Consider the following 15550-nt stretch of genomic DNA (forward strand, 5'->3'; position numbering starts at 1 on the left):
TTGGCAAAAGCGACAGATCTCGGGTATAAAAACCCCTTAAAATTAATAAATTTACATCTAATTTCTTCATATTTTGAAAAAGTATTTTTCAAAAGTAAGGTAAGTAGTGGCAATATGTAATTTTTTTCAGACAAAAAAATGTTTGAGAACCCAATTCAAATCCACGTGATGAGAAGCCTACATGCATACTGAGATACCGAATAATTTTAGACATTTTGGTATATATCTTTATTGCTTCTAATGGTAAAAAAGTAAAATGTTCTACTGTTTCTAGCTAGACTAATAACATCACAAAAGTCGTCACGACATAGACATAAACAAGAAGTGTTTTTGATCCCTCCAAGTGATCAATGTCTACAACTATTTTGAAAACAAACATGGCGTTTGTTATATTGTTACATCCTCGTAATCCCTATTTATTCTTCCATTGTATTTGAACGATTTTACCAGCCCACAGTTTTACCATCATTACCACACAAAGAGAAAAACCAAAACACGCTCTCTCAGTATAAGTTTCAATGTGTATTACATCACTTGATGCCTGTCCATTATACATCTGATTATATTGTTCTTTTTAAACATTAATGTTCTGGTTATACTCATGCATATTTCATGCTCAAAACAGCATTATTTTTACCTCTCGTATTGCTAGACACTTAGGATTTTTTATTTGCCAACACAGGACAGACTTCAAAGTTTTGTTCTCTTATTAAAATATGATTTTAAACTTGATTTGTCAGGGCTTTTAACAGTTATTAACACTTTTTTGGCGTTTGGGTATACCTAAGTTGTCGGCTTTTCTACTTACCCTTTTCCACATTGTTTCAACTTGGATCACAAAAATATATTTTCCCATGATAGATATATCTCATCTAATCCCTTTTCTCTCTTATTCATTCCAAGAAGTAAATATTAGACGACTTTTTATAGTAGAGTATTTGCATTTGGCCGTAAGTGCTTGCCTATGCACTCATTTTAGCCACACTTTGTATCTAGATAACTAATATAAAACATAGGTAATTGTTTTTCTCTATAAAAACATTTTAACATAAAATACGGTATGCGGCAAAATAAACAGTACTGAAATTCGTATGCCTCAAATTTGTAGCGTCGTTATAATGTATAATGTATGTGAATGTAGTGATAATGTTGTGCTTCAGAATGGCTCTCAGTTTTGCAGAAAAAAAATTAATGTGGAGTACTATTTTTTGTCATACGGAAAAGGTCACGAAAATGATCCAAGCTTAAAATCAACAATGGTTTCAGCAGGACTGGACAACGTGTCACACTGCCAGGAAGTCTTTTGGAATACTGCGCGATCATTTTAGGAGTTGCCACTCACCAGAACTAACGCCACCAGGTGCGTACATATGGGGAATGCTGAAGGAGTCAGACAGATTCATCGTCTGCCATTTCGGAATTGCGGACTAGAATTCAAGATTTTTTCGTGCCAGAGGTAGTGGATGATTAGAAATTTGCGTTAGGAGGGGAAATTTGCCTTAGGAGGGACTTCCAATGAAAAACCAACCAAAAGACATAAAAAAGATAAACTCAGATTACATAAATAATAACTTATTGGCATTAAAATCCCTTAATTTTCCCAACTAGCATGTTTATTGGGTTGAATTTGTCCTTCTGTGGTTTCGGTTTCATGTCAGCTAATATATCGTGGGCGTACTGGGAAAATCCACTAACTCATAAAAGTAAAGTTTTGAGAAAAACGCATTTACTTATGCGTTAACATTATTATACCTCTTACCTCTTAAAAATCAGGTACACTGGCTGTTCACGCTTTGGTACCTGGATATGATTTTGAAGGATGTTAACCACAGGTGGTGTGCACATATACAGGGTGAGTTTTTAGTGCGGGATCGGTCGATAACTCCAGTATGGTATAAAATATCGAGAAAAGTTATTTAAAAAAAATGTAGGCAATGATATTCTCCACGCTTGGAAAATATGTTCATTTTTACAGGGTGATCAGTAACTGCGTGGTATATCAAACATATAATTTTTTTAAATGGGACACCCTACATATTTTTGCATATTTATATTCCCCTCATAATTCTTGTTCATATAATATATGGTTTTGCATTACTATACAGAGTATTTAACAAGTTATGACCATTTTTATTTCGAAATCACTATGAGATTAACACCCTGTATATAAAGAAGTAATTCGTAGACAATAATTTGTTTTATGTAGTAAGATAAACAATATACTGTAGTTTTTAAATCATGTCCAATTCACATCATTGACGAATATTTGTATACAGGGTGAACTACAAAACTAAATTACGATTTTCTCTATTTTTTTAAATGGATCACCCTATATTTTATTTTTCAACCTTATTGTATTTAATATACTCTTTCATTTTTATATAGCATTCCCTATATCTAAACTGATTACTTTCCGAGATATTTTTAGTTTTCTTCAAATTTCGGGAATACATTCAATTTTTCTAGTAGAAAAAGTTAGTATTGAGTGAGAACTAAACAAAATTATTTTTATTAAATAAATAACTAACACAAAATATAAACCATAGCAATATGCAGTGCATATACCAATAAATGTGATACTAAGAAATTATCATATTTCCCTAATATACAAGAATCGTAAAATTCCTACAAAAAAAACTTTGTATTGTATATAATAATATAAGAAGATTACTTTATTCAATAAATAACTTACATGAAACATAAATCAAAACAATATACAACTGATGTAACAGTTTTTAGGTTGGTATATCAACAGCATTCTAAGCCAAGAATTTTTTAGTAGAACATTCATTTTTATAAGCACTTTTAAACTACAAAACAAAATTACGATTTTCTCAAATTTTTTTTAATAGATCACCCTATATTTTATTTTTTTTTGAAATATTGTATTTATGATACTCTTTCATTTTTATATAGCATCTCCTATACCTAAACTTATTAGTTTCTGAGATATTTTTAGTTTTCTTCATTTGCCGGGAATACATTCAATTCTTATAAATATAAATAACTTGAAGAGTACAGGGAAAAACAAGGAATATCACTTTTTCATGAATTTTGGCTTTTCTCGCCATGTGGTAGCAAAAACTGAGTACTATCGACTAGACTATCGATTCAGAACATTAACCAGAAAGATCAGTCTATATAAATTTTTTAAGAATTTGTATCCAGGCGAAGGACCAGGATTGTCCGCACGCCACTGGACAAAAATAAGGAATGTTAGCAGTTTCTTGGTGCATTATTAAATTAATAACTTAATATAGATTAATATTATATTAAGATTATAGACCAATAATTGCTAGAATTCTGCTAAGAATCTCCTAAGTAGTTTTTAGATATCATTTGAATTAAACCTTTATTGGTGTTTATCTCAATATGTATAAAATGTGATATTCCTTGTTTTTCCCCTGTACCCTTCACTTAACAAATAAGTATTATGTAATAATATAACAAATATTTTCATTCAATAAATAACTAACAAAAAAATAATAAACCATAACAAAATTTAATGAATGTACCTACCAATTATTGTGATGTTAAGGATATAAGTCTAAAGTAAATGTTGAAAATGACCACTTTCAACGTCTATGCAATTTTGTAACCGATATTCAAATGACCGAGCCACATTTCTAACATTTTTGTAAGTCAATATTATTAAAAGCTTCTTTTATTCTATTTTTCATATCATCAAGCGTTGTTGGATGCTTCTGGCATACAAGGTTTTTTTATATAGCCCCACTTGAAAAAAATCAATTTTGGAAGAACTGGAGCACCGTCGTATAAAAACCTCAACCGTCAAAAAATGTGGACCAATCACATAATCTCTAACAATATTATAGATCGAATAGTTTGAGTGTAACAAAGTAGGGATTTCTTGATGCATATTAATGAAATTTAATATGAAAATTATATTATTAATAACTGCGGGTCACAATCTGCAATTAGGAATGTGCTACTAAAAACTTCTTGGCTTAGAATGCTATTGATATAATAATCTAAAAACTATTAAATTAGTTGTATATTGTTTTGATATATGTTTTGTGTGAGTTGTTTGTTAAATAAAAATAATCTTGTAATTTTATTATACACAAGATACCTATATTTTTTTTTGTAGGAATTGTATGATTCTTGTATATTAGGGAAATATGATAATTCCTTAATATCACATTTATTGATACATTCATTGCATATTGCTATGGTTTATATTTTGTGTTAGTTATTTATTGAATAAAAATAATTTTGTTTAATTATCATTCAATACCAACTTATTTCTACTAGAAAAATTGAATGTATTCCCGAAAGTTGAAGAAAACTAAAAATATCTCCGAAAGTAATAAGTTTAGATATAGCGAATGCTATTTATAAAAATGAAAGAGTATAATAAATACAATATTTTTGAAAAATAAAATATAGGGTGATCCATTTAAAAAAATAGAGAAAATCGTAATTTGGTTTTGTAGTTCACCCTGTATACAAACATTCGTTAATGATTTCAATTGGACTTAATTTAAAAACAGTATATTGTTTATCTTACTACATAAAACAAATTATTGTCTATGAATTACTTCTTTATATACATGGTGTTAATCTCATAGGGATTTCGAAATAAAAATGGTCATAACTTGTTAAATACTCTGTATAGTAATGCAAAACCCTATATTATATGAACAAGAATTATGAGGGGAATATAAATATGAAAAAATATATAGGGTGTATTTAAAAAATTATATGTTTGATATACCAAGCTGTTACTGATCACGCTGTAGAAATGGACATATTTTCGAAGCGTGGAGAATATCATTGCCTACATTTTTTCTAAATAACTTTTTTCGATATTCTATACCGTAGTGGAATTATCGACCGATCCCACACTAAAAACTCACCCTGTATGTACTCAAAAATATCTGGAAAACATTTTTTTTATTCATGATAACTTAAAAAAATATGGAGTTAGTTGATTTTCTTTGTCATTGGATGTACCTATTTAAGCACGGTGGATGACGAATTTGGAGATATACGGTTTTTCCTGTTAACATATTGGTGTTTGTGGATTTAATGCTATTAAAATGTCAAAATTGAAAAAAATGGAATTAGTGGATTTTCTCAGTACGCCCACGATATTTGAGCAATTTTTTTTCTTTAGTTGTATTTTCATTCAAAGACCTTTATTCACTTTTTCCACCTTTTAGTCTTGATTATATTTTTAGAAGATCCCCCCATAATATAAAGCCTCTTTAGCATACATGAATCACCAAGGAATGTCTGTCTTGAATAGAGTCATCTGTCAAATTGTACTGCTAAATGTTTTAGTGTTTCTTTTATTGGCAAATAAAATGAACATAATTTTATATGCTAATATGCTGGCTTGACAGAAATATTTGTCTATACGTATAGTGACTTGATGAATTACTTTTCAAATAAAAAGTCCTCCTTGGTCTTCCATTAGATCTGGCTGTCCAGTGTCTTTCGAGTTATCTCTTATGATGTTATAACGAAAAGGTTATTGAGCACAACTATAGGACATCAATAATTGTAACAAATGAAAATGAAATGATATTGAAGAATGTTCTGCTGAAGGAAACTTCTTCTTTTCATTCGCCTCTTATCGGAGATTGGATATCATCGAGGCTATCGTACTTTTGTTTACAGCTGTTCTAAACATTTCGTTTGTGATTCAATCAAACCACTGTTTTAGATTTCTCGTCTAGGACATTATTGTGCGGCCTGGATTCCTTTGTCCTTCAATCTTGCCCTGCATTATATTTTGTAGTAAAGTACCCTTCACATAACGAAGAAACTTTACCGGAAGTAAAAATAAAATTTTGTTATTAATCGCATTTGTTTATTCATTTTCTTATTTTGGTTCTCAGAACCATATATTTCACTAACATTTTTGCCATATTTTACAACAGCAATTGTTTTGGGTATAACCTTTTCTATTGCTGTGCGATGGATTTGGTGGTACTGATAATGGATCTCAGTGGTATGTAAATTTAGAATTGTATTACGGTCTTTCTCAATGAGATCCGCTTTTATTCTTTTTTAAGTATTAAACTGTTTTCATTTAACATAGGTCTTTCGCCTCTAGAGCTTACCAAAGGGTTTTTTCGTTGCTTGATGTGGTCAAATGTTTGTCCGTCCCTGTCCCTTTGGTCGATATTGAAATCATTGAAGCTGAATTGAACTTTATAATGTGAAAGAATGAATACAAGAAAAACTGAATCCGAATCGAATGCGATTCATTCCATAAAAGGTACTGCTTCCATAAATAATTCGATTTTTGTCGTTGACCGTTCAGGTTTTGCGGTTTTAATATTTTCTGGGCAGATCTCGTATTCCAATAAATGAATAAATAATTTTTTATTAAGTTGATATACATAAGTGACAAAATTTCTACCAATATAGTTGAAATAAAGACAAATAGGTGATTTTTTTTCTTTTATAATATTCAGTTTACTCATTTCATCAATGGTTATTTTTTTAATACTACATTACTATTCGTAATGATTTTAAATAACGCCATTACGATATTTCGGAATGTTAAAAAATGTAAAATATGGTTGTATAGTACACATGGGTTGTTATACCTACATTATGTTAGTCGTTACAAGATAAGCTAGACTTCTAACGAAGGGAGTCCGCACAAAATTATTAGAACTATTGGAAAAAACTATACATCACCTGAGCCTTAGTGAAACATTTTGTCTATTGTTCAAATATGTTGACGGTTATCCTAATTCTATCTCCTAAATCATAATTTACAATGTTACAATATACATTGTAAATCCCAAATCATGATTTCCAAAGTTTATACATTGTAAATTATGATTCGGTAGTGCTCCTAGTAGCATTTCGTCGCCTTAGAACCAAACTATTCTATGTCCACTTTTTTTCGAAGTTAAGGTTGTACATACTTCTAATTTAGTCTATGTCCAAAGACCTTTCGGTCAATAATATTCCAAGTGCGATTATCCCATATAATATTGTAAATATGGCGTAGCTATTTTATCTATATCCACTAAACCTTGCAAATATGCGGACCAAAATATACTATGTCCTCTGGCCCAATAAGAATTGAGGAATTCGTATCACGTGAGGACATAGAATAAGTTGGCTCAAATATTATTTCGGTTACATTTTTAGTATTAGTACGTCTCCGAAGTTTGTTTTGATCGCAAGCTGCGGTTTGTTTAGTAGTTTATCGCGTGAAAATAGAGTAATAAACATGAGTGATTCAGAAGAGGAACCTATTCAAGACTCAAAACTTTTAACCGATTTGGAATATATTCCAGTGAGTCAGATCAGAATAGCATATTTTTATTCTTATAAACGCACGGGGATCACAACAACACCTAATAGAGATTTGAGGGGCTCACGAACAAGCATAAGAATTAAAGATGATAAGAGAAAACTAATTAGAGATCACATAAACATGTTTCCCTGCGTTCCTTCTCATTACTGCAGGAGCAGTTCCTCAAAAGAATACTTAGATAGATCACTATCTTTAAGTAAAATGTATGACCTGTACATAGAATATTGTAACGAAAAGAATTTAACTCCAGAAAAAAAATGGTTGTATTATAACATTTTCAATGGGGAATTTAATATAGGCTTCCATAAGCCAAAAAAAGATCTTTGTGAGATTTGTTCACAGTATGATTTAAAAAAGGAAGAAAAAAGTTTAAGTGATGAACTAGAGGAGAAATACAGAATCCACACAGAAGCCAAACTTTCAGCCCGAGAAGAGAAGTTAAAAGATGCGAATTCCACTAAATCAGATGAATCTGCTCCCATTATTTGCTTTGATATGCAAAGCGTTTTAACCTACCCCCAAACACAGATTTCTAAAGCGTATTACAAAAAAAATTTGCTGTTTATAATTTGACAGGTTGTGATGTAATACAAAAGCAAGGATATTGTGTGTTATGGCATGAAGTACTTGGTGGAAGAAAAGGTGTAGACATTGCAAGTGCATTGTATCTTTTACTGAAAAAACTTATAGACACAAGACCTAATGTTAGAACCATAACTTTGTGGTCAGATTCATGTGTGCCACAAAATAAAAATTCCCACATGTCGGCAGCCTTATTACATTTTCTTAAGAATCATCCTACTGTAAAATGAATTACGCAGAAATTTCAAGTACTTGATCACAGCTGTGTTCAGGAAGTGGATGCTATGCATAGTGTTTTGGACCGACATCTGAGTAAACTGGAATAGCATAGTCCTCTCGCTATTCTTAAAGCTATTAAGAATGCAAGAACCAAGAAGCCATATAAACTTATTCAGGTGCAAAAACATAATTTTTTGGAGTTTAAAACTTTATCAAATTGTTTAAGTCTCTCTAAGATCCCATATAAACACGTTGTCCAGATTTCTTACGAAAATAACGCAAATAGCGTAAAATATTAACTAAAGTTTAATGAACCAGAAATGCACTCAGTGGCGTTTTTAAAAGGCAGTTGCAGGCTAAATTCTTCCAAGGCGTTTCTAGAAGGTGTTCCAGATCCTAAAATTCAGTCCCCCATGCAGACCTTCCAGAAGAAAAAATTGCACATATTAGGTGCCTAGCAAATCATTTCTCAGCAATTGATTTACAATTCTGGAAATGTAATATTAAAGACTTTTAAATTGTTTAACTTTTATGTTGTCAATGTTGTTTATTTTCGAGTGTACCTAATACAATAAAAAACGATTAGTATTATTAAAATATTTAACTACTTTTCATTAATAATTTAAGTTATATATATTAATATAAGCGTATTATACATAAGCATATTATTAATTATATGCATATTATATTAACATAAGCATATTATACTATTAAACTTGCTTCGTTCTTTCTTTAATTATTATAGATGTTGATAAAGTAATATTCCATATTAATTACTACCTCAATTACGGGTCCAAATTATTCTATGTCCAAACATTGTTGTTTATAATAATTTTTTTCTCAAAAACTGTTGGTAATATCTAATGCAAACTGCAGTTGTTCTAAAGTACATATCATTATGGTTACTAAAAAAAATAAATTTATTCTCATTTAATTTATTATTAAGATACTTAAAACTTTAAAACTTTAAAAATTCTCTCCTGTAAAATTTATAAAAGTGGACTTAGAATAGTTTGATTCTAAGGCGACGATTTAACGTGTCTCGGTTTGTTTATTTCTACTGCATCTTGATTGTAAATTTAGTATAATAAGTATTTTTTTTAATTTAAACGCAGAATGAAAGATTACATTATTTATTACCGAGGGAAGAAAGTTCCTGAAAACTTCTATAATGTTTATTTTACCAAGTTAAAGGGGTAAAAAAAGAGAAAATTTAGTGTGATTTTTAATTTCAAACATTTCATTCAAAAGAAACTGTTGTTTGTTTTAAGGGACTTTCGGCCCTCGGTAATGTAATCTTTCATTCTGCGTTTAAAGTTTTCAAAAATATTTATTAGTTTTCTCAGGATTCGAAAAAAATGCATTTAAATAACATTGGAGCATTCTGCGCCTACCCCATTAAGTATTTTTTATTTCTGGTATAAGGGTTAAAAACACACCTTTGTATATTAACTTTATTTGAATTATTTAAACAAACTTTCGGACGGATGGATCCCATGACATCATCATTGAAGAAAATTAATCATTTTTCTTATTAATCATATTAATAATAAGTACTAAGAAAATCATATAAATAGGTAAAATATATCATTTTTTAAAATGACAAATAAAAAAATGTTAAGGAACAAGGAACCAACATAAACCCAAATTTTGATCCGAAGAAACTAAAACTTTGGTTTTTCAACACTTACTTTTGTATTGAAAAGCTCCAGAAAATATCATTTATTAACAATATAAACAATCACAAACCAACACAAAAATAAACTAAGTTATCTACTTTTGCCCAAAAGTTCATCCCGACACTCTCTGAACTTTTCTGCGCACAATCTCCCTTGACAGTGTGGTAGTACAGCCAGGGCCGCGTTTAGGTCAATTTACGCCCTAGGCAATTCTCTAGTAGCCGCCCTTCAAACATGTATCTACCATTTTTGCAAAAAAAATTGCAGAAATTCTTATTTACATAAGAATACACTAAAAAAGGATTTAAACTACGATGTTTATATACCTATAACAGAAAAAATCGTCACTCCAGTTCGATCACATCAGAGAATTCTTTTTAAAAATAAAATTTTTTCTTAACAAAATCGACAAATTGTTAACACGTTCTTGCATCATACTTGATTAGAAATTATTTTTAATTCTTGACATTTTCGAAAATGACCTTTCAGCGGACACGTTGGCAACTGGGATGCACAGATAAATGTGCAAAGCAATGTCAAAATTACGGAAAATATCTTTCAATCCACTATAGTGCAGTCACTGAAGGTTTTCACCTCTGATTTCGTTGAAACTCCATCGATTTTCATGAAAAATGGTGAGTAGTTAGAGGATAGCTCAAGGAACAAAGGTGACATGATGCCAGCTTGCGCTTTTACCGTGGTGGTGGATGCCACCCCTTCTCATGTGTGAAAATTATTATTATTTAAATAATACCATATAGACATAGAGAGACAAATATACGTAACAAATATAAGTAAAAAGTGATATATGTATAACCAAATTTTAGTTTTTTCTGTATCAAATATTTTACCTTTTTACTATTTCTGTAGGGTAAAAAATAACCGAGATAGAAACGTTTAAAGCTTAAATTTTGCTGTGAGAACCATGTAACCGGGGCCATTCAGTCTTTTATTTTTAAAAAAGTAAGGGGTTTAAAAGATTAAATTCAACGTGGTTTAATAGCCATTAAAATTAGCTTTCAAATGGTTTTTAGGCAAATCTGATATCGTAAAAATTAACGGAGTTATTTAAAAAAAAAACAATAACTTTTTTGGAAAAATTTTTAAAAGATAGATTTTGAAAAATATTTGGTGCATAAATTTTAATGCTATCAACTTGTTCGGGGGCTCATTTTATAGATATTTCTAAGTACTTTGACAACTGTTTGATAAGGTTATGTTATAAAATGCATCATTTACCCGTTATTTAAGCTTGAATAGGTACTTAGATTTGGGTATTCGCCGAAAAAAATATACAGGGTGTAACAAAAATACAGGTCATAAATTTAATCACATATTCTGGGACCAAAAATAGTTCGATTGAACCTAACTTACCTTAGTACAAATGTGCTCATAAAAAAAGTTACAGCCCTTTGAAGTTACAAAATGAAAATCGATTTTTTCCAATATATCGAAAACTATTAGAGATCTTTTATTGAAAATAGACATGTGACATTCTTATGGTAGTAGTATCTTAAGAAAAAATTATAGTGAAATTTGGACACCCCATAAAAATTTTATGGGGGTTTTGTTCCTTTAAACCCCCCCCAAACTTTTGTGTACGTTCCAATTTAATTATCATTGTAGTACCATTAGTTAAACACGATATTTTAAAAACTTTTTTACCTCCTAGTACTTTTTCGAAAAGTCAGTTTTTATCGAGATATTTTGAATATTTGTCAAATCCACCACATATTTGTATATGGCTAAGTACGATTATGGAGACTTGGTAATAATATGAAAATTTATTTCTGATTTACATTTTTAGGTATATTTTCAACCATTTTAAAAAAGAAGTCACATCTCGATAAAAAGTGCCTTCTAGAAAAAATACAAAGAGGCAAAAAAGTTTTAAAAATACTGTGTTTAAGTAATGGTACAGCAGTAAAAGTTTAATTGGAACATACACAAACATTTGGGGGGTTTAAAGGAACAAAACCCCCATACAATTTTTATGTTAACATATTAAAAAAGAAGCCGCAACTCGATAAAAACTGCCTTATCGAAAAAATACTAAGAGGCAAAAAAGTTTTAGAAATATTGAATTAAACTAATAGTACCACAAAAATAATTTAATTGGAACGTACACAAAAGTTTGGGGGGTTTAAGGGAACAAAACCCCCATAAAATTTTTATGGGGTGCACAAATTTCACTATAATTCTTTTTTAAGATGTTCCTGCCATAAGAATGCCACATGTCCATTTTCAATAAAAAATCTCCAATAGTTTTCCATATATTCGAAAAAATCGATTTTCATTTTGTAACTTCAAAGGGCTGTAACTTTTTTTATGTGCATATTTGTACTAAGGTAAATTAGGTTCATTCGAACTATTTTTGGTCTCAGAATATGTGATTTAATTTATTACCTGTATTTTCGTTACACCCTGTACATTCAATTACCTATTACAACTCATTTTTAGTAACATTTAAAGGTTTTTCCAGTAAGGAGTTTATTTCGCTTTTTATTAGCTTTAATTTTGGTAATAATAACTTTTTAGTAAGTAAAATCTTATAGTTTTTGAGTTATTTATGAAAAATCGGTTAAAAACATGCATTTTTCTTTTGCACAAACATGCAAAAGTTTTGATTTCTTTTAATAACTTTATGTAACAAATTTTGCTTAGAATTTGTCCCTCTATCTAATTTTGGGGATATTTTTAATAAAGTAATTTTCACACACACGAGAAGGGGTGGCATCCACCTTCAGGGTAAAAGCGCAAGTTGACACCACGTCACCTTTGTTCCTTGAGATATCCTCTAACCACTCACTAATTTTGATGCAAATCGATGGAGGTTCAACGAAATCGGAGGTAATAGCTCATATCCACATTCAGTGACTGCACTAACTCTTCTTATGTTAATTGGTGATTTTATTGTGATATCCAAATGACCCTTTAAGTGAATGCATTCATGTATGATGATGTATCTTGGGTCTTTATTTTGTATCAGATTTTCATCTTCTTTAATAATTTCTTCATTGCTTAATTTTCGCAAATCTGTTAATAACACGAAAACGTTGATAAATAAGTCGATAAGATTCCAGACGTCTATTTGGGTGTCTTATCAGAGTGTCGATTATAATATAGAATGTGTGGATTTTCATCTCATCACTAGCTGAAAAGTTTAGTTCATCATCGGCCTCCTCGTCAAATTGAATTTTTATTTATTTTTTCTTATTTCTTTATATGTTTTATTTGGGCAAAATTTTTTGGCTTCCTTGCGGTAAAGTAATTTGAAAGAGATTCATACTCTTTAATGACAGAACCCAGATCCATAATTTTTATATACAAATATTTTTGTACAGTATTTTTGCCGCCCTCTCATAATGTGTCGCCCTAGGCAACTGCCTATATTACCTAATGGATAAAGCTGCCCTGGTAGTAGAAACTAGTGTGAGTGTGTACGGGTGTAGGTATAATAGAAATGTCTTCCATTCTTTGCGGTTTTGTGTAAACATCCTTGAGTGTCTGTCTATGTCACTCCTCTTCTCTCCAATATCTTTCCGATTATTTCATCCCATGTTTGTCTTGGTCTTCCTCTTTTTTGTTTTTCAATATCTTTGCTTTCCACATTCTTCTCACTGGTACCTGGTATGGTATCTTTCATCCGGTCTAAATGACCCCAATAACTGTCTCTGTTTTATAAACCCCAATGTGGATTGAATTTTTAGTTCGTTCTTTATATCCACTATCTATCCACTTTGGAACACCTTTAACTCTTCTTAAAAACTACCTCTCTAGGTACCTCTACAGCCTGTATCTTGTGCTCTTTTGCCGTTGTGTTAGCATGATTCACTGCCAAAAGTCAGAACACAATAAAATGCTTTAAAAATTTCGATTTTGTTCTCCGTGATATTTCTTTTCTGTATATTTTTGTTCATTGTGTGATACAGTTGTAGAGTTTTCTCTACACTGCTATTAATTTCTGCTTCTAGATTATTACTCCGAAGTAGGTATACATTGACATTTTTTGTTCAGAAGGATTGAAAAAATATACAAAAAACTGTATAAAATTGGGACCACTTTTTGCGTGGGTGACTTCTAGGAACTGGGGTGTCTCACGAATGTGATTACGCAAAAATTATTCCTGGGAATATTTTTTCGAACGCACTCAAACCTTTTGCCTTAAGTATATCTAACTCGACCACATGATTTTGTTTATGTGTGCGTTTTCTTGACCATGGAAAGCCCTTAGATAATCTGTATAAGCTGAACTCAAATTGCGCTAATGACATCTCAATTTTTGTTCTTTATAATGATTAACTTTTCTCTGGCAATTTTCACTTCTTTCTATTATTCAGCCAGATTTAACATAAATTTATAGAAATAATAAATACCTAATGATTATTGGTTCCTTCCATATCAATTTGATTTGATTATATAAAAATTGAATGGAACTTAAATTTATGGTGCAACCAAACTTTTTAGTAACCTTTATTTCTACTGTTTTCTTAATGTTTAAAAACTGTTGTTTGTCTTTTATTATGAACAGAAACTCCACGACCACGATGGTCAAAAACCAACAGCTGCCAACAAAAATTTTGTTCTTTTTGAAACAGTTTACACGCATAAACATAAATTAATAATAAGTGCTCTTATTACGTTACCAACCCTTTTTAGTGATTCAATAAGATTTCCTTTTATGCCTGGTCCAGTAACCCTTCAGTAAACTAATCAAACTAGAAATGCATCTTTTTATATCAACTTTACTTAAATTATTTAAACAAACCTTCAAATGAATTGAATCATGACATCACCTTTGAAGAAAATTAATAACACCTTTAAATGATAAAATTATATACCTAAATGGTTAAAATGTATTATTCTGAAAAGGATGACGTGAAGGAATATGATGGAACCAACATGAAATCCAAATTTTGATCCGGAGAAATAATTTTTGGCAGAAATTTTCAGACACTTCCTTTTGTATTAAAAAGTTCCAGAAAATACCATTCTTATTTTATTTCCATTTATTCTTATAAATGGTTAAAATGTATAATTTTTTAAAATTATATCAAAAATATTGATGGAAGGAACATATTATATGAAACCCAAATTTTGATCCGAAAAACTAAACTTTGGAAAAAGAACACTTACTTTTGTATTGAAAAGCTCCAGAAAATACCATTCACTAACAATAGAAACAATCACAAACCAACACAAAAAATAAACTAAATTTCCCGACACTCTGCGAACTTTTCTACGCACAATCTCCCTCGACAAAGTCGTAGCAGCAACTAGTGTGAGTCCGTGAGTGTGTAAAATACAGAACGTAAACGCGGTATACGCGAAGGAAGCTCTGAATAGCGGATTTTCACGTCGTTTGCACCGTTATGTTTTGGCTCGTTAGCGATGGCGACATGGCGGTGGTTTATTAGATTTTCCTATTGTTTCGTAGAGTTTTATGTTTTTGTGAACGCGGAAGCGTGTGCATAATGCACATTGCCGTTGAACTACTAAATATTCAAGTTAGATATCTTTTAGGGTATCTTTAGGGTATTAGGGGTATCCCGAATAAAGTACGTGTCTCCTAGTGGCGGGATACGGGCAACAATACATTGGCTTATAGGGCAGTCCTTACAGTAGGGATCCTGTCCTATACAGAAAAATGCAGGCGGGTGTGGAGTAATACTGCACTTTGGTTGCATTGGTGGTGTATTGGCTAAACGTGCAAGGCAGGGTATGGTGCTGATAGAAAAGGCATTCAGGCATCAAATATTCA

The 15550-nt window shown here is 30.8% G+C and overlaps 1 protein-coding gene across 3 annotated transcripts in view; it reads right to left on the reverse strand.

The window, feature by feature from the left end:
• LOC114342800 (uncharacterized) overlaps positions 1 to 15127 on the reverse strand; it is a 245290-nt gene extending 230163 nt beyond the window's left edge. The window contains exon 1 of one of the 3 annotated variants that reach the window (XM_050652435.1): positions 14926 to 15127. The gene's annotated coding sequence lies outside the window, so the exon portion shown is untranslated. Of the gene's footprint in view, positions 1 to 9801; positions 9887 to 14925 lie in introns of those variants that run through there. The other 2 variants (XM_050652436.1, XM_050652437.1) reach the window with 2 other exon arrangements.
• Positions 15128 to 15550: the final 423 nt, after the last annotated feature.

This window comes from Diabrotica virgifera, chromosome 5, assembly GCF_917563875.1.
Source record: "Diabrotica virgifera virgifera chromosome 5, PGI_DIABVI_V3a".
Classification (NCBI taxonomy): domain Eukaryota; kingdom Metazoa; phylum Arthropoda; class Insecta; order Coleoptera; family Chrysomelidae; genus Diabrotica; species Diabrotica virgifera.